Source organism: Branchiostoma floridae, chromosome 11 (genome assembly GCF_000003815.2).
Source record: "Branchiostoma floridae strain S238N-H82 chromosome 11, Bfl_VNyyK, whole genome shotgun sequence".
NCBI lineage: Eukaryota > Metazoa > Chordata > Leptocardii > Amphioxiformes > Branchiostomatidae > Branchiostoma > Branchiostoma floridae.
The window spans coordinates 13,692,919-13,710,078 of record NC_049989.1 but is presented as its reverse complement, the minus strand read 5'-3'; the positions used below and the strand labels follow the sequence as shown (position 1 = coordinate 13,710,078).

The 17,160-nt window shown below is 40.6% G+C and overlaps 2 protein-coding genes across 7 annotated transcripts in view; both read left to right on the top strand.

The window, feature by feature from the left end:
- Nucleotides 1-17,160, top strand: part of LOC118426514 (coiled-coil domain-containing protein 157-like) — a 1,184,186-nt gene that overhangs the window by 199,983 nt on the left and 967,043 nt on the right. The window lies entirely within an intron of this gene.
- The window catches only part of LOC118426508 (nitric oxide synthase, brain-like), a 95,474-nt gene that overhangs the window by 29,837 nt on the left and 48,477 nt on the right, over nt 1-17,160 (top strand). The window contains exon 1 of one of the 5 annotated variants that reach the window (XM_035835956.1): nt 8,970-9,137. The exons of the other annotated variants lie outside the window; for them this stretch is intronic. The gene's annotated coding sequence lies outside the window, so the exon portion shown is untranslated. Of the gene's footprint in view, nt 1-8,969; nt 9,138-17,160 lie in introns of those variants that run through there. 5 annotated transcript variants of the gene reach the window in all.

Sequence of the window (17,160 nt, the reverse complement as noted above, 5' to 3'; positions counted from 1 at the left end):
TAAAATTTACTTGCTGTGGCCTTATGCAAACAAGGCTAAGAGACTTAACCCTTTATCTTATAGCGGATTTCTATGGTGCTGCAGGTTTACTTCCGGTTTTTACATCTCTGTACATGTCAAAGTCAAAGTCGTTATATTTGAATGGTAGATGGTCCAAGGGAGAAAGAGTCGTGGGTTTACACACACGCCTCCGCTGACGCTTTTTTAGAACTGCAGGGGCGATTTTGTTTCAGACTTTGGAAGAGAATAACTCGAGAAGTGTTTGAGGGTCGCGATTTTTGGTGTGTTCATAACTCAAGTGATTCTTAACATAATTAAATGCTCATCATGCAAATCAGGACGCAAATTAATGAGGATTTTCACACGTCAGTTCCACCAGACCTTACCAAAGGTACGAAGGTCATAAACATGTTTTCAAGGTCATCAAGACATTAGCGGCTAAATTTAGAATAAATCCTTCACTGACAGAAAATCTACGGAATGTGCTTAACCCCGAACACACTTATGGTGTCACCCCTCCGCCTATAAAATAAACAAGACATTTGAAATGACCTCGGATAAATCCGTACGCCTCATTTGTGAGTGTAAAGTTCGCCAGGTGAGAGGGACTTCGCAGGACGAGGAGAGCGGCATATCCTAAAGGTATGTTCAATGGATGGATGGTGTCCAATAGCAAGTACACTTCTAACGGTTGAATGCATTGTTAGTAGCAAATTCGAATGGCACACTCTGAGTGTGTATTGTGCAAATATTAGTCATTGGATACAAATCACACGCTCTTGCTCTATTCTATATGACATGTTTGGCAAATCTGCAAAGATGAAGAACTGAATGCCTTTGAGTAGCAGTTTATAGGTTTATGTAAATTGCCTTAAAAACGGTGATATGCAAACTGTTAAGAAGCGAGTTTATGAATCTACATTTACTAAATCCTAAGATAAAGCGTTGTCGTCTTGTTGCCAGGCGGCATATAACAATTTCCTATCAGCACGGGTTGTATGTTTGCTGGTTGGTTATACTAGTTGGATATTAAACGGCATGAGCACACATTCGTCGTACGATCGTCGTACGAACACAAATTGAAGGCGTTTTTGTCGTGAACTCAGCTTGAAACGGCTGTCTTAGATCCTTGTCGGTGGTTGGTTCTGTCACAGCCTACTTGAGGTAGCGTACGTAGTCCAGTGGTTAGCGGCCCTGCCTCTGGAACTAGAGCTCTAGAAGCCGTGAGTTCGATTCCCGCTGTGTCACTCACCGGACGCTCACGCTAGCGGAGAGGGTTGCAGTCCTTCGTACAGCCGTAATTCACTGTTTGTTGTGCTTATCGAAAAGAACTAGGGGAGTTTCCCCGATGCAATGAACCTGTAAATACTGTGCATAGCGTCTGTCTTCTCTGTGAGTTAAAACTGGATCGAGAACACTTTCCTTTTTTTCTTTTTCTTTTTACAGTCTGCTTGAAAATCCCATAGAAAAATCGCACGACAGCCTGCCCACGTAGATTGTTCTACAAAATATATCAACGTGCAAATTTGTCATAATAGATAAACATGAACTGTTATTAAAATCTTTAAATCACGGTAGACCGTATAGGTAGTGGGCATTCCGAGCGTCTTTGGCATATCCCAGTTACATAGATATTTTGTGGTAACTGTTATTGCCAAGGAGCAAAAAACACGCTGACCTCATCTCCCAAACATTTATTCAGCCTTGCATTGAAGTATTTGCGTTGATAACCATTAGCTTTAATACCAGATGTGCTCTGTTTTCTTTGTCATTTACCCCCACATTATGTATACATCTACGCATACGTTTTTCTAAACATCCTTTATTAGCTAGAAACATGTCTTTCAAGTTGTTTTGGTTTTCTCAAATATATTTGCTCGTTGGGAATGGAAAGTGTATATAGTTACTTTGCTTGCTTATTGTAGTTACGGTCTCTGCGCATAGACAAATTTTCCTCACACGTGCAGAGACCGGAACCTGGCTTAAGGAGTGAGCTTGTTTGTTCTGGGTTGGGTTGGGTTAGCCACGATACTGTAAATGCATTTAAGTTCGCGGGAATTGAATTTCGCGGTAGCGGGAAAAAGGACTTTCGCGCTGGATTTAATTTCGCGGTAACACCATAGACTGCAGTCCAATACCATAATAGAAAAATGTTCGCTGTGGATTTAAGTTCGCGGTGAAGTGGTCACCGCGAAAACCGCGAACATTAATCCACCGCGAACATTTCTGCATTTACGGTATAGCAAAGGTCACTCAAGTACCTAGCCTCCATCAGGCCTTCCTACGGGGGTGCGGGGATCGTAGAATTCAGAAAAAAATCGGGAAATTGGCCAGGGGAGTCAGTCCACGCTAAGGTTCATCTTTCCCATCCGAAGCGCGGCCCGCCAACTCCTCTGGTAGCAAAACTCCCCCGGCAAATGATTCTTCCTATAACAGCCAGCGTAGTCTGGTAGAGACTACAAGTAGCGTTCTTGTTTGCTTGTGTTATAAAACCTCGGACCGCCTTGGCCTCCTTTTAGGGTCTGACCAATTGTATTGCTACTAGAAGCCTGATTTAGTCAGGCAAGCTGTCTGTCCCAACAATCACTATGTATCAAATGATACACCGTCTTGTGAATAAGCATACGTGTATGTGTCTAATTCAAAGCGCTTTTGATATTTGAGTTGTTTAAACTCAAGGAAACACCGGTATTTTTCAATCAGATTTTGAGTATTGTATATTAGGCTCCAGCCAATTTGATTTATGTAAACTCTTATTGCTTCCCAGGTTATCGAGGTGTTTCACACACCAATGCTATGGTTAGTAGGTTGGACAGTATTCAAACGCTTTTCATTTATTTTGATACATATCATTATGGCATAAACTTACACAAGATAGGTCAAGATCAAACAGAAACTTATCGTGTATTTTTATCGTTAATAGAGATGTCATCAAACTTAGCTTCGTTTACCAGCAAAATTTGCCCAGCAAAATGCAAGAAATAACGTTTCAGAAGGTCAAGATTTCAAATTTTTCCTGGGGAAGCATGTCCTTTGGACCCACTAAAGATTGTCACGGCTTGCGCATTCTGTGCTGGTCATCGTAAAAATTTGGTCAGCAATACCTCCCCCCCCCATAAGAAATTGCCTACTCCGCCATTATCAGTGATCCATTTAATCCCTATGTTTACCCTCCACATTCCCCGGTCCCACTTTCCCTGCCGCCTACGTCATCAGCGGAACAAGTGTGTCAAACTGAAGATTGCCGCACCGGAACTACGTCACCAACTGTCGTCAGGAAATACGGCCTAACCCCCAAGCAGATCCTGCGTGGCATAAGACAGTAACATAAGCTGGGGAAGGAGTTTAGCCGGCAGAGGAGTAAATTGGCCACGCGAAGATCTGCCGCAGGACGTACAGAGCTTATGATACTATCTTATGCCACGCAAGATCTGCTTGCCAAGCAAAAAATGTTGTGTGACCTCTTATAATTGTGTTTCCGGTTGCTTGACCCATTGTAACAAAAACCTGCTAACAATAGCCTATTGGGAGGGCAAAGAACTGTATGTTTTGAACCACTCACAACGGAAGAGGTCTCTACTATTTTGATAAGCGTGCTCGGGGTGTGACTCGGGACCCCCATTTAACGTCCTATCCAAGGGACGGCCGAAGTCGGCACACATTTTCACCTGAGTGAAGTGAGGAAAGTCGTGTAAGGTGCTTTTTAAAAGGGCACAAGATCGGTGGCATACTAACGGATTCGAACCCAAGGGGCAAACAGTAAAACGTAATTTTCGTCTTCTTTTATATTTGCCAGGTGACTCATACATGTATGTCATATCACATGTGCTCTATTCCTCAGTAGAAATTACTCTGGTATACTTCAGAGTCGGTAAATTATCCTCCCATCCTACAAGATCATTGCTTTTTACGGCATTTTATTTCTTTCTTCATCCCCCATTCCGCGTTACCGGCCAACATAATGTTTATAGTTATAGCAGTCATTTGTGTCGAATTAATAGGCCCTGCTTAATCTCTCTGAGTTTACGACAAACGGTGGAAATGACGGTAAATCTGTTACAGTAAATATGTGTGGCAAGGGTGTCCCTGTGGCTCAACTGCAGCTGGTAGCAGCCTCACCGCGTTCCTGGTTTCAGCTACCAATGTTAAATCCTGGGTGGGGACATCTGAAAAGACGTTTTGCTCCTAGGCAAGCTGAAAAGTTACTTCTTGGTCAACATATACAGGTCTTACTTCTTGCGTTTTCTGTCATGGCGCTTGTTATGGGTTCTCAAGAACGAGAAGTGGCTTGTACTTAATAGACACTCTTTTCGCCTTTCCCGGCGCAATGTCCAAGTGGTATAGTGTAGTGCTTGCTTTGCATTCGGTAGGACCCCGGCCGATTCATACCAAGACTTCAAAAATTGCACTGCTTTCTCTGGTTAACACTCAGCATTTTAGAAAGAGTATGGAAGTTGAACGCACACCACTGCCTGTGGATTAGCCCCCTGCTGTAGTGATTGCCAATGGGCTTTTTAAAGAAATGTGCTCTATGCACAATTGACGTTATGCAATAGAACAGGTGCAATTTTACGACTAATTTTCTCATTTTCAGTATTTTCTTGTCATTGCCTGAGGGTAACGAAATTTCTTGTTGCACTCTTCTAAAAAAAGTGAAAATCAAAGCATGCACTGATGTCATCCATAAAATCTATTTGTTGTGGCCTTATTTTCCTACCAGTCACGCTTTAACAGAACATTTGATGGTCCTTTGGCGCCTATAAACAGGTTTATCACATATTGGCAAGGATTACCATCGAAATGACCCTCCCTACTCATAGATTGCTTCGTTAATTATCTGACGTTACAGTCCGAGTGACAAGCATAAACCAAGTAGTTCTACGAACACTTCTGCCACCCAATGTTAGAAATCAAAAACAATCTCTACAAAGGATAGTAGAGTTTTCTTCTGCCTGCTGACATTACTATCAGACATCTTCCTTAGAGCTTCTAGAGTTCTGCTTCTTGCTGCTATATGTAGCCGATGTAGGTGGCGCTTTTGCGACGAGAACACGAGCGATCGCTGTTGTTGTTTACATCCGGGGAATTCGACGGCTGGTGCCTACTAAGGCGTCAGTAGATTGGATTAAAGATTGATATCTTAATTAGCAGATCAAATTACTGGTTAATATGTCAATCAATCTTTTGCCAAACACTTGTTTTAGCTTACCACTGCGTCACTCTGATATTATCGCGATCGCTCGTATTCCTAAAGCTAAGGGCACAACCCGCCGCACGTGCAAATACGTGCTGTCTACATGCCAAAACGTGGGCAATCTTTTGGGATCCGTACGTGGTAAGTACTGCCTCCGTACGAACTCGTAGGGAATCCGACGAATAGCACGCAGATACGCCGTAGAACTTTACGTGCAGGCAAAACTTTGTATGCCATCGGGCTGCGGAATCGCAACCACCCCCCTCTCCCCGTACGTACCAGTACAGTCGACGCGCCAGCCCTGTACAGCCTGAACGTTTTCAGAAATACGTGGCGGACGTGGCCTCCCAAAAAAATTTACGGACAAACTGCACGTACGGCGGGTTGTGTTCTTAGCTTTACGTGGCAACTTAATGCGGCGAGAAGCAGCACTCCAGTTAAAAGCTCTGAGGAAGATGTCAGACATCGAAACGTCAGCAGGTGAGATTGAGTGGTTGTGTAAAAGAAATGTCTACTATCCTATGACCTACCAGCCTGATGAAATTATTTTCGAATTCATATCTTACACAAATGCAGAAACTTAGAATTAGACCTGTATCAAAATAATGTGACGATAAGACAACACAATAAAAACAAGAAATGCGGTTTAAAAGCTATTTCATCAAAGAAAGTGCAACTTTACTGTTGCATGCTTTTCTATTTTTCGTTATTTTAGATTGGTTATGTGAATCGGGGTTTGGTCAGGATGGTTTAGAAAGTATAATTACCTCCGAAATACAGGAGGTATTGTTTTTTGTCTGTATGTGTACTATTTGTTTGTCTTGGTGTGTATCCGTTGTCATTAAATTTTTTTAAAGTGATTGGTAGATGTAACTGCAGACTGGCAGGATGGGATTGACTTGGGCCCAAAGTTGGTCCCACAGGGATGGGAAGGTTTGCCTAGATTGGCTCAGGTCCAAAGTTGGTCCCGCAGACTGGCAGGATGGGAAGGTTTGCTTAGATTGGCTCGGGTCCAAAGTTGGTCCCACAGACTGGCAGGATGGGAAGGTTTGCTTAAATTGGCTCGGGTCCAAAGTTGGTCCCACAGACTGGCAGGATGGGAAGGTTTGCTTAAATTGGCTCGAGTCCAAAGTTGGTCCCACAGACTGGCAGGATTGGAAGGTTTGCTTAAATTGGCTCGGGTCCAAAGTTGGTCCCACAGACTGGCAGGATGGGAAGGTTTGCTTAAATTGGCTCGGGTCCAAAGTTGGTCCCACAGACTGGCAGGATGGGAAGGTTTGCTTAAATTGGCTCGAGTCCAAAGTTGGTCCCGCAGACTGGCAGGATGGGAAAGTTTGCTTAGATTGGCTCGGGTCCAAAGTTGGTCCCGCAGGATGGGAAGGTTCACTTAGCTCATGTTCAAAGTTGGTACCGCAGACGGGCAGGAAAGGAAAGTTGGCTTACATTGGCTCGGGCCCAAAGTTGTCCCGCGGTCTGTCCGGAATTTACATAGACAGAATAAGCGATGCATTTATAGTAATGAATAAAGCAAGTAAATAACAAAAAAATATATTATTAGTCTTTCAAGGAAGTTTAATATTTCTTGTCTACTAATAATTATGTATAACCGCCGTGTCTAACGCGTTAACGGCAACGCCCATACACTACCCAGCCAAAACATCAAAGTTTGTCAAGTTTTCAAGGGTACGCGTTGTGACTTATACCTGTTGCACGTTTCACATTGCATGATATATATGACAGAATGCGGCATTCTACACATATCTGAAATAATATGTTTCAGTTTTTATTACTGATACGAGGACTGAGACAGAATTGGGTTATTATGAGATTAATAACTCTAACATAACGCAAAATTTCCCATATACTGGACCTGATACAATCGAATGACTCGTATTCAACAGGTTTAATTCCTGTTCCAAACTTTGAATACCCATAAAAGTGACACCGTATCACATCAAAATGTTAATTCCATTTGCTCTATCACATGAGGTCATCAAAAACAAATACATTCGGTTAGAAGATTCCGCGTATTTTGACAGAGAGCGACAGAGATTATCCCGATCCAATTATTCTATCCGTAGATACCAGTGCAATAAATGTGTTTCTCAAGGTGACCCTGTCCTCTTGCAAAAACAAAAAGTTTTGTCCATAATTCACATCTATTTGTGCTGGAAAGTAACTCAACTCTCAAAGTATAACATCAATAATAATTCCACCGGGTGCCATAATACCGCCACATGAGAACAAATACAATTTAAAGAGATGTACCAAATTGAATGCGGCATCAATTAGATACTCAGGAATATTCACTGTACAGATATTTAGGCTTTCAAGACAATTTGAGGCATCTTTTTTTAACAGTGTGTTTTTGGATATGGTGGTATTATGGCACCCATCGGAACTATTATTGATGTTATACTTTTGGTTAGTTTTTATTAATGACAATGTCACAAAAGCATCATCTTAACTTACCTGGTCAGACAGAAAAAGAGAAGAAAATTCCCTTTCACATGGAATAGCCGCTGTGCTCAGAGATCAGACATATCCAGGCAGAATTGTGAAGATGAACTAGGATCTGTATTTAACAGAGCCCTCTGCCAAGTTCTGTTTGTACTGCAACAGCCCGGTTCCTGGGACTTCCGGACCACTTAGTTTGCGTGAGGTAAAAATACCTATACTTGAAACTTTCTCCTGGCTTCACGGCGGGGGTAAAAGCCTCTCTGCACTTGACCCTTTCGTCCTACTACACTCACAAGGGCAAATTTCCGACGGGTTCTCCAAGTTCAAAGGCAATATCTCATTTTTCTCTGCCTTTTGTGAAAACTTCCCACGCTATCCTAATTAAATCTTCTCTCTGTCGGGCCCGAGTGATATTCTCTCCCCTTTGTACCACACGAGCTATTGAACATGCTATAGAGATGAATAAATGCCCTTCACGGATGCCCTGTGGGTCAGAACTACGTCTATTGGCCACACATTTAACACAATCAAACAATCAGAAGAGTTTCTTTGTACTCTATACACTTAATAACCTTGTCCGGACTTCTGTGACTAGGTTATCAGAACTGTAGGGTCTCTATGGAAGTTCTCTTTTTTTACAACAATGTATGAGGCTTCTCTTAATGTTGTCTGGTAAAGTGCTGTGTGGCAAGGTGGGATGTGAATACAACAAGAACTCGGAAAAGGCATAGCGCGTTCGATATAATCAACTAATATTCTACAGAATTCAGTAACTGCTTTATCTCTTCTATAGAATTACATTGTAGAACTTCCTGATTTCTAGTAGTTGGCCAAAGCTTCCGGTGGAAGAAGTAGATGCACCTGGTAAAAGAAAGCTATAGAATGTTTAGAGTATGCAACAACATAATCCTCAGATCCTTATGTTTGCGATTGCACTACGACCGTATGACGAATGTTACCGGGCCCTTTAACGAGCACAACAACTCTCGCCCACTATGTTTTTATCATGATATAAGCACTAAAAACTCTTAACTCTCTTACTACATGTGGATAACAATTCCAGTAAAATGACCTCCACAAAGCCCCCCTAATAAAACTACAACCGTTACTGTCCCTCCTCTCTACGTCATACCAGTACATCAGCCAAGGCAACACCATATTACGAGCGGGCTTCCCTACACTTTAATTGGCATCAGTTGAAAAATGACGTTTGCTCCCAGGAGGTTAGCGATATGTCATAAAAGCTCTGGCCTCCCTGCACGCGAGAAACCATATATCCGGCATGTCTTTAGTACAGACCCGGTTTGACATAATACCGTCATACATACGTACATCCTTTTGATTATTTTGAGCGATAATTACATGGTTTGTTGGCTGTATGGTCGCGATGCGTTCAGTGTAGAGGGCACCCCGGGTGTATACACACATCTCACATGGGGCCGCCAAGCGTGACATTTCACGATGTGGACATCTACAAAACACCGTGAGTACACGATGTGGTTTCCTTTGTGTGTGAAAACGTTTAAATCTAGAAACCTATAGGCTTGAATATTTACATACTCTGCTTGTTCAACGGCTGCTTTTAGGTTCTGAATTAGAATTAAGTTGATGTTGTTATGGGACCTTCCCCGATACAGCCATACCCTGGTCCATTTACTGAATTAGCTTTAGCTCCGTCGTGCTAGGGCGTTCGAACCTTATGTATTATCTACGTCCGTGCCTATATCAAGCCATATACCACTAGAGCATTGGAGAAAAATACTATTCAATTGTTACAATGTTTTTAAACACTCCTTCATAACTGTTTGAGAAATTATATGTGTTAGTATTTATTTTTATGTTGTCATTGGAGATCAATCTTCATTTGTTAAAGCTCAATACGACACGCTTACTCAATCAAGGTAATTGGTTTTCCATTGTTTTTATTTGATACATTTTTTGAAAGCGTATGATATGATATACGATATATGGTCAAGTATCCGTAATGCCCTGCCTTTTCGGTAGATAATTTTATTATTTTGGCGTAATCTAAATAGATGAGATATCGCCGTAAGAATACAAGGGATTGACTGAGATCGATATACTATACCATATTTTTCATCAATATCGATAGCAATGTTAATTTCTGTGGTATGATTTATTTCAAAGTACGACAGCAAGCTTTTGTTTCAACTGGTTCATATGAAGGTCAAGGTTTCGTCAGTTGTGTGTTGTCAAAGGTCAACTTTGCTGTAGCCTTATCTATATCACAATGTGTACCACCCCCCGCCCAAGGAAAGCTATCGGTTAAGCGGGGTTAATGCTGTCAATAGAGCGTAACAGATTTTTTTTTAAATTTTTTTTTTCAAGGCTTTATTCGTAAATCAAACAGTACATTTGTAAAAAAAAAACAGAGTATCTAAGCTACTATTGTACATGGAGTAATTCGAAGTACTAGTGTCCACTGTCGTATAAGTAAGAGTACCTTTCTTAGGCACAATTGGTAAAGCGCATGGAAAAGGAAACTTCGTCTATATAAGCATTTCTCTCATGTACTTATACAGTAACAGGCTATATGTATAACCACTATACACTACATGATTGCCACAATTGTCATGGAATAATTATGATACATATAAATGGCTACACAAACAACAAATTATTTTTAACATTCAAGACTTTTTCTTTCATAACAATGGATAGTTTACAGTATGTTATAACACAGTAGATCTAGACTGGACTAGAACTATAGTTTACATACTATGGGTTTAACAGTTGTTGTTGTTTTTTATGAGCTTACAAATCATTATTTAATACTTAAGTACATAGAAGTAAACATTACAGAACATGAAGAGCGTAACAGATTTAATAAAAGACCTTACGTGGTTGATGAAGCTAGTTATAAAGCTCCTGAGTGAACTCTAATTTTTCAAGCAAACTAAGCAAAAATGACATTTTGGCAACAATAGTGTTATTGTGACTGATAGAATGTCCAGAATATCTAGTGTCTCCCCTAGTATCTAAAAAGTATCTAACTTTGACTCAGACAATGTCTAGTATATCTTCTTCCTTCATGTTCTGCAATTAGAAGTACATATTCTGTTGCAGCATTTAGTAACCTAATGATACAATTAAGTCGTTGACTATTACACTTTCATGTGTAGCCAAAAGAAAAGACAATACACAAGTACAAAGCGAATTCTTCAAATATGAATTTGAAAGTTATGAAAGGCATATTTATTGCACATGTGATAAAGTATGACAAGGGTGCTAGCGAATCTAGTACTGTTTCTTGACGATACGGATTCTTACCCTCGACAGTAGGGCTGGTTTTCCGTACGTTCCTGATACGGAATGCCCCATTGAACACGATTTATGAAACTCATTCGCGAGCTCCATATTCAATTTCTAACCCCAACCCATCACAATAGATAGCGCGCCGAGAATTATGCATAATTGATTACACGAGGCCGGCGTTTGTCATAAGAAGACATGACATAATCAATAAAACCATCACACTCAACACTGCATGTCATTGATCCTGCATGGGAGTCAATGGTGGTACTTTTCCGGTCGGGTTGAAATTTATTTCCCGAGGGTTTTCCTTTTACTACACCCGCTGTTACACTCATGATAACGGGAGGCTATATAACAAGAGAATGGTGGCAAGGCAGGAAGGGCGAGGAAGAGAGTGTATATCGTTTTAGGGCTGGAATGTATGGGAAATAAACCTGTTTCCCTACAGGAATTCTGACACCTTGAGAAATTTGCTGGAACAGAATGATTAGTCATTTGGCTCTTGAGGTCACTTGGAAATGAACGAGATGTGACCAGAACTAGCCGCTAGGGGGCGCAAACCTACATCACTCCTTCTTCAAATTCAAATACATTATGACATGTGACAATCCCTGTATAGCAGATGTAGGAAAATATATCAAAGAAGGTTTAGACATTAGAAATTCCTCATATGAAGTAAAAGCCTCCAATGATTGTTAGAATCTTATCCCATGCAACGACTCATATATTAGTTAGATAAGCCTTACGAAAGCTATAGAACTGTAGTTATTTAGATGCCATACTTTGTACCTTGTACAATTGTTGTGCTATAAAGTTATATCTTTAAAATCAAGATCACTGCATATCCAGTACAAAAGATACAAGAAAACGAAGTTTTGTGGTAACAACAATGTCATACACGGGGGGGGGGTGCAAATCGACCTTGACCTTCGTCTTCCTACCCGCATACCAAATATCAATACCAAATATCATCACAATCCACACAGAGGTTCTTTCTTATACTGACTGCGAATATCCGGAAACACAGACAGGCCGACAGACAAACCCATATGTACTTCCATTTTTCATAGGGGTAATAATGGTTGTTTTTTATGGCCCACTTACATCTGAGTAGTTACAAAGGACAATAAGGCCACGGAAAGTAAATTTATCCTTTTCAGACTCCAAATACGAAAGCGCTAAAAGAAATATGAGCAGAAAAAACAAGATACCTAAATTTTCAATACAACGCTAGAGATCATATACTTGGTAACAAGAATTGGAGCGAAAAAAAATCGTATCACAGCAAGACTTATATTCCTGTTTTCAAGAAGTGTAAAATGTGGCACTACTAGTAGTGCGGCAGCGTACATTGTATAGTGTCATACAACTAAACTCAAGGCTTTCACTGGAGGCTACTGTATTGGTGCCATTTCTGCAACTAAGCTCAATGCTATGTAGCCACCACACTAACTATAAATGTATACTTAATACCCCTGTCACATTATCCACGATCTTCGGGCGTGTCGATGGAAGATCGGCCATATTTAACATCGACAGAGGGTTGCGCGTATTTTCCATTTGAAAACCGTCCCTGTCACATATAAGCCGTACTTTGTACCTTGCACAATTGTTGTATAATAAAGTTATTATTATAAGCGATGGTCGGGCGATTGCTGCAGAATTGTCGTCCGATAGATTTTCGCCAAATGTGACAGGGGCATAATCAAGGCAATTGTCGGAAGGGATCGGAGTTTCCTGTGTGTGTGTTTCTTTTTCGATTTTGCTAAAATCAATGCGCGATAAAGTACACTAGCATGAATGTTAACCATAAAATTTACTTATGGTGACCAACGATATATGTATCAAATTCACGTGTAATGTTTTGGTTTAGATTGAAGGCTTAAGGTACAATCGCTGCCTTTTCAGAGAAAGCCATTATGTTGGGGCGGCTAAAAAGCATATAAAGAGCATGCCTATATGCTGGCATCACTCAACTTGTAACCTGCCAAACACACGGCTACACTCAGTTATAGAAGAAGTATTTTATTGCAGGATGATTTTATGGCAACTTCTATTACAAAGTACAAAATAGATGTATAGTAGAAAACTTAATATGCTTATCTCGTTTACAATAAGGCTAACATAAGTTTTTTGGTATAGTGTTACAACCGAGGAGGGCTTAAATCATGAGTTTTGATATTCTTTCTAATAATAATAATAACAAAGCATTCTTAACTTACTTACTTATCCTCTTCATCCCATGTGGGACATAAGGCTGTGAGTTTCCTCCACTGGGGTCTGTTCTGTGCTAGGGGCTGAGCAGCATCCCAGTGGATCCAATGGCCGCTAGGTCTTTAGCCACAGTACGTGTCCATGTAGTTTTGGTACATTCGGGCCCCCGCACCACGACAAGGCGGAAAGGGTACGGTCGGGACGCGGTGTTCGGGCATCCCAGCGAGGGAAGCATTCTTAAGATTTTAAATATATATTTGTCTTTTTCTGTATATGGGAGTTGCGGCATGTAAAGATATACACAAATCTAAGTGTAGCTGTTGTACTTGATTCGAGAAAGGTGAATAACTCATTGTAACTCACTGCACTTGGGGCACCGCTGCGGCACTGCGGGGTTCCTTTACCGCGGTTATTTTCGCCGATGTTTTATGATTTAGATATTGCGCAATTACGTAAAAAAAGTATGACATAGAAGACAGCAAAATAAACAAAATGTAAGAAAATTCATTCGTTCTTTAGTTCTGAAATCCGTTAAGTATCTTTCAAATCCCACAGTGCCGCATCGGTGTCCCACGTGCAGTGAGATACCACCTTTACTTAGTATTATACACTGACTTAAAGACAATTTGATTGATGGGTAATGTAGTTTCTTCATTAAATGTGTGCCCAGCAGGTTTCAATTTTGAGACATTAACTGCTAGTTTAGTCAATGGCAAGTGACAAGTTCATTTGTTACCTCTTATAACTCTTACGTGAAAAACATCACGTCAAATCAGGGTTACTTAGAAAAACCCTTATTGACACACACGCAAAAGATACAGCGATTTTTCTAAGGTCTATACTGCAGCTATACATGCAAACATATAAGAGAATAGAAATGAATTAACCCAAGTACAAGTTTATGAATAGATGAATATCGACCAGAGTGTTTGTCCATTCTGTCCAGAGTTAAATGAAGACGAATATCACTTTATGGTTATATGTCCCAAATATTCTGATATACGCAATTCTCTAAACAGAAGGCTGTCATTTTATACACAAGGATTTATCTCAATGGACCTGAAGTGCAAATTCAAATACATAATGACATGTGACAATCCCTGCATGGCAGATATAGGAAAATATATCAAAGACGGTTTAGACATTAGAAATTCCTCAAATTGATTGAAAAACCTTCAATGGTTATAAGAAACGTATCCCATACTACAACTCCTGTATTAGTTAGATAAGCCTTAAGTTAAGCTATAGAACTGCAGTTATGTAGATGCCATACTTTGTACCTCGTATAATTGTTGTGCAATAAAGTTATTACATAAATTTATTTCATAAAGATGTTGAGTTTTAACCTGTCGTTTGCAGTTCTAGTTCCAATGTTAAACATTCTTTGGTGTGTTAACATATTTGTACGCGGTAAGGCTTATCTCCTAGAAAGTAATTTTTATTATTGCAACATATATTTACTAGACATGGTGGCGGCACACTCAAGTCGTGACTTATATTCATGTCGCAACCGAGAACGAATTAGACGAGTAAAATGGTGTTTATTTCTAGTTCAGGAGTACCTCATGTATTTTTTCCCAAACAAGCTTTGCGCATTTGTTAAATTGTAGAGACATCTGCATCTTATATGGTCGGTATTACCGCCCTTCAGCGTAACACACCAGCTTCGCAGGCACGCGGCGCGGCAGCAGCTTATTATATTACACTGCATGACCTGACACCTAACCTTTGCACATATATCTGCAAGCGTTCTTTAAAGCTATCCAGTGAAGATTGTCCTACTGTGCTTGGTGGCACCAAATTCCGCTCTTCGATAATTCTGGGAAAATTAAGTCACTTTGAGATACAATTAAGTCACTTGGTTTATGTTTCCGCACAGCAAGTGGCGAAATAATTCTACATACTCGCCGTCGTGTTTGGTCGGAGATAAGGCTAAGACAAGGAAAGAAGGATCAATGTCGAAACAAATTGTTACCAGCTTCAAACCGTGACATTTTAAACCATAGATAAGCATTTTCCAACTGCGTCTCTTGTGTTATTTCATGTGGCCACCTGATTGCACTGCACACAGGCACAGCTTGCCAAAGACTGGAGGCGAAATAGTACCATCATTTATCAAATCATTTGTCAATGCAAAGAGTACTAGTATAAGTTCCTGGCTCTCTTTTATAAGATTATGTATGCCCATACATATAGTAGACTTTTTCTCTGTGGGGGAGCCCGTGGGTAGGTGATCTTTGATTCTCGTCTCTTTTGCTCTTTTAGTTGGTTTGACGGCGATTCTTTGAGATGCTAATTAGTTGCATTCCCTTGGGTTATTTGTAATCTTTTCCTTCCAGAGCTTTCCGCATTTGCAACTTCTTAAGCATCCATCCATGACAGAAGATTCCATCTGAAATTCATATCTCACGACAGAAGCAAAACAGATATATTATTGTACTAAATGTGTCTGTATTAAGAAGTTGCATTTCGTGGACTACGTGTCTTTGCTTTTGGTATCTCTATTTGCTGTATTGTTGTGTTGTACGTAGCTATTTAGATTCGCTGTCAGTAGATCTAGAGTGGTGAGAAGTTAGAACGCAAAAGTTAGAATTTTGGGAGTGCATGGAAGCAGAGTTCAGAGGTAGTAGAACTAATCATTAATCAAACATGGCAGACATTCCAGGTCATGGGGTCAATGGAAGAGGCTACTAGTTCAAGGGGAGGTATTTTTTATACATTTTTCATATTGATTTCACATTTGTCATACAGAAATTTATCACGATCTATAAATGCAATTTTAATCAAAGCCTTAATTGCACAATTAACGAAGTACAATCAAGCAAACCATATACATATGAGAAACCCGTGGAGGCGATCTCTTATTCGTACTGTTTAATAAGTGCCATAATTTTTGGCAGTCTGAAATATGATTTAACCCCTCCGTGGCTTCTGATACAATTGCAAGGTAATCGAGGTATTATGCCATTACATGAAATGTCAAACGTAAGGTGGAATTATGTTTAAGCTATTACATCTCATTTCTTCTATAGTGACAATGACATTCGCTTGCGAGTTCCGCTGGTTTGTCGTTAATGATGTGGCATCAAAGACTGACTTACAGTTAGCGTTTCAGAAGGTGCACTTGTGGCTCGCAGATTCGATTTTCTTTTTTGGCAGTGTAGTCCGCTATCTCTAGGGCGTAACGTCTTACTACTCTGGCTATGAGTGATATCGGTACGTCCAATAAAAGCACATCCTACACCTTTCTCACTCGGTGCCCATGATTGAGTGAAACCAAGGCCAGTGTTGCAAACAAAAGAACGTCTTAGCAATTCAAGCAATGATAGCATGGCAATTAGAAAATCGACTTATGAGAGAATGGCTGCATGTCAGTCAAATATTTGCATCATTATGTTTTTGCATCTCCATGGAATATGGGGTCAGTCTATACAGTCTAACCGGTACAATGACCTAGTGGGTAGAGTGTTCGCCTTGCATTCGGTAGGTCGTGAGTTCGATCCCCGGCCGAGTCATACCAAAGACTTTAAAAATGGTACATGCTTCTTTCTCTGCGTAGCACTCAGCATTCGGGAAAGAGTATGGAAGTTGAACACACATCACTACCAGTGGACTAGCCCCCTGCTGTAGTGATTGCGTTGCGTGGCCCAAGGGCTACTTAAACGGAGATGGGCGCCGCCCTATGCGCCATCAGGCGCGGGAAGGACTTAAGCTTTTTAGCTATACATAGCACAGACGAATACCACAGAAATGTCTAATTGTGGACCTAAATAAAGTCAACGTCAAAGCGAAGGCTTTGAACAACAACCACCACACTTCCAGAACCATGGAGAGCTCTCACTGCATACACAATGATTGCTTCAAAGAAGTTTGTGGCATACAGACTCTTAATACTTCTAGAAACTGCGGCATTCCATCTTGGTCTTATTATGCTCAGTTTTTTTGCTCATTATGAAGCCCTAGATGCGTGGATAATAAGTTTAGATGCACTACATAGAAATTAATGTTCTTGAAGC